Here is a 3,461-nt window from a genome sequence, read left to right as displayed (position 1 = left end):
TGTTCACACGGCAACTCATATATGAATATTCACAGCAGCATTATTTATAATAACCCCAGAGTGGAAACAACCCAGATGTTCATCAAAAGACAAATGGATAAATAAAATGTGGTATATCCAGGGGCTCCTGGATGGCTCAGTCGGTTAAGTGTCTGACTTTGGCTCAGGTCATGATCTCTCGGCCCATGAGTTCGAGCCCCACGTCGGGCTCTGTGCTGACAGCTCAGAGCCTGGAGCCTGCTTCCGATTCTGTGCCTCCCTCTCTCTTTGTCCCTCCCCTTCTCATACTCTGTCTCTCTCTCTCAAAAATAAATAAAGATTAAAAACCTTTTTTAATGCGGTATGTCCATAGAATGGAATAGTATTCTGCCATGAAAATGGAATTAAGTACTGCTGCCTGCCACAGCACGGATCAGTTCTTAAGTGAAATAAGTGAATCAAAAGGAACCACATTTTCTGTGATTCCATTTATCCGGTAGCAGTTGCACTGGGCTGGATGAATGCAGAGGCAGAATGACTGCTAACAGGTATGGGGTTTCTTTTTGCGATGATGAAAATGTTCCGGAATGAAATTGTGGTAATGGTTGCACAACTCTGTAAAGTACATTAAAGGCCACCGAGTTGTGCACTTTAAAATGGTGAATTTTATGGTATGTGAAATACAGCTCAATAAAGCCGTACTTAAAAACTAACAAGCGTGACATCAGCGAGATGGTGGAACAGGAGGTCCTCTACTCATATTCCCCCTCCATTAACAATAATTTCCCGGCCATCCATGGACAAAAGTGCCTTTACGGAAACTTTGGGGACCGGGTAGAAGCTGCGGAGCCCTGACGGAGTCCAAGACCGAGGAGAGCCCCGTGGAGAAGGCAGGCCCGCACCCAGGCGGCTGACATGCCAACGGCGGTCCTGGCTCCGTACCAGAAACGGCTCCCCAGCACCGTACGCCAAGGGACCCGTGAGGAGTCGCATCCGTTTGTTTCTTGGGTAAAAGGCCCACGGGCCCTGTCCAGGTTGTGGACATTGAAGTGGCCTAGGACTCCGCTCTGGCCTGTTTCAGGCGTAGTCTGGGAGCCCCCGGAGGTAAGCCCACCAAACCCGGTGGAACTGTAGATTCTGAAACGGCCCTGTAACTGGACTCAAGCCGGACTCCATCACAGCTGCGGTCCATACGTGGTCCTGCCGACCTAGGGTCCTGGCAGGAGACGATCCCGTCTGTGCCAGTGGAGATCCTACCAGTACCCTCTACTCGGCCTCAGACCCTTCCAGCGGCAGTCCACAAGCAATCTCATCCGCCACGGGACCCAGAGGGAGACTGTCATCTGCGTCCCTGGAGATCCTATCATGGCCCTATAACTAGGCCGCACCCCCTCCCACCAAAGTCTGCAAAACATTCTGCCTGTCCACAGACTCACCAAGTGGCCCAGCAAAAGCGCACCCAGGGACCTGGCAGGAGCCTCTCCCATCTACACAACTGGTCACAGGCCCGCGGTCTGACGACCCAACTGTGAACACTGAGGCTGATCCTTGTCCCAGTGCCGCCCTACCGAATAAGGTCCTGGAGGCTGTCCCTACAAAGAACAGGCAGGTCTCTCCTGCCTGAGCCACTGGCAACGGGCCTGCCGACCCGCAGACTCCACTGTGGACCCATCACAGCCTCAGGATCCAGCAAACTGCGATTCCAGAGGTAATCCCATCTACTTGGGGAAGCAACAGTACACAGTCACACCTGCTACAGGAATCCAGACGATGTGGCATTGGTAAAAGAAGAGACAAAAGGATCGATGGAACAAAACACAGTCCAGAAATGGACCCAGATCAATTCAGTCAACTAACTCTTGACAAAGGAGCAAAAGCAATACAATGCAGCAAAGATCGCCTTTTCAACAGATGGCTCTGGAACAACTGGACACCCACAGGCAAAAATAAGAATCTGGACGCAGAACTTCTTCTCTTCACAAAACTTACCTCAAAATGGGTCACAGACCTAAATATAGAACACAAAACTATAAAGCCTCCACAAGGTAACACAGGAGAAAATCTAGCTGACCTTGGCATGGCAACGATTTTTAGATACAACACCAAAGGCACGACCCATGAAAAAAGAATTGATAAGCTAGACTTCATTAAAATGAAAATTCTCTGCTCTGAGGAAGACACTGTCAATAGAATAAAATGACAAGCTAGAGACTGGAGAGAATATTTTCAAAAGACACATCTGATAAAGAATGCTCTCCAGGGGGGGCCTGGTTGGCTCAGTCAGTTAAGCGTCCGACTTCGTTCGGCTCGGGTCATGATCTCGCAGCTAGTGAGTTCAAGACCCGCGTGGGGCTCTGTGCTGACAGCCGGGAGCCTGGAGCCTGCTTCGGATTCTGGGTCTCCCTCTCTCTGCCCCTCCCCTGCTCACTCTCTGTCTGTCTCTCTCAAAAAGAAATAAAACCATTAATAAAAACAATTTTTGTTAAACAATGTTATCCAAAATATACAAAGAATTCTTAACACTGAACAATAAGAGAGCAAACAATCCAATTTAAAAAGGGGACAACGACCGTCACGGGAAACTCATTGAAGAAGATACGCCGATGGCAAATAGGGACATGAGAACCTGCTTCACATCGTATATCGTCAGGGAAATGCAAATTAAAACGAGATACCAATATACACCCACTAAAATGCCTGAAACCTGCAACACTGACTACAGCAAATACTGGCAAAGATGTGGAACAAGAACTCTCTTTCGTTGCTGGTGAAAATGCAAAATGGTACAGCCCCTTTGGAAGACGGTCTGGCAGTTTTTTACAAAACCAAACGCACGTTTACCGTATGATCCAGCAATCATGCTCCTTGGTCTTTATCCAAAGGAACTGAAAACCTATGTCCACACGAAAACCTGCACAGAGGTGTTTATAGCGGCTTTATTCACAACTGTCAAAACTCGGAAGCAACCAAGGTGTCCTTCAGTAGGCGAATGGATAGACGAACTGGGGTCCATCCAGACGATGCATTATTATTCAGCACTAAAAAGAAATAAGCTTATCAAGCCATGAAAAGACAAGGAGGAGTCTGCAGTGCCTATTACTACGTGGCAAAACCCCATATGAAAAAGCTGGACACCGTGTGATTCCAACTCTGTGACATTCTGGAAAAGGCAAAAGTGAGAGAGTAAAAAGATTAGTGGTTGCAAGGGGTCAGAGGAGGGAGAGATGAACAGACAGAAAGATGTTTAAGGTAGGATAGTGAAACTACCCTGTATGGTATTCTGACGGCAGATGCCGCGTCCCGTCATTATAAATTTGCCCAGCCCCACGGAATGCACAATACCACAGGTGAACCCTCACGGAAACTACGGACTGTGGGTGATGAGGATGTGCCAATGTAGGCTCATCCACTGTCCTAAGCGTACCACTCTGGTGAGGACGTTGATAATGGGACAGGCTATGCATGTGGGGGGGGGGGGGGGG

At 48.5% G+C, this 3,461-nt stretch overlaps 1 pseudogene; it reads right to left on the bottom strand.

The window, feature by feature from the left end:
• Positions 1-1,543: 1,543 nt before the first annotated feature.
• Positions 1,544-3,461, bottom strand: part of LOC125931414 (ATP synthase F(0) complex subunit C2, mitochondrial-like) — a 29,335-nt pseudogene continuing 27,417 nt past the window's right edge.

Source organism: Panthera uncia, chromosome X (genome assembly GCF_023721935.1).
Source record: "Panthera uncia isolate 11264 chromosome X, Puncia_PCG_1.0, whole genome shotgun sequence".
NCBI classification, from domain to species: Eukaryota; Metazoa; Chordata; class Mammalia; order Carnivora; family Felidae; genus Panthera; species Panthera uncia.
Note: the sequence above shows the minus strand (reverse complement) of the source record. Positions and strands in the feature narration are given on the sequence as shown.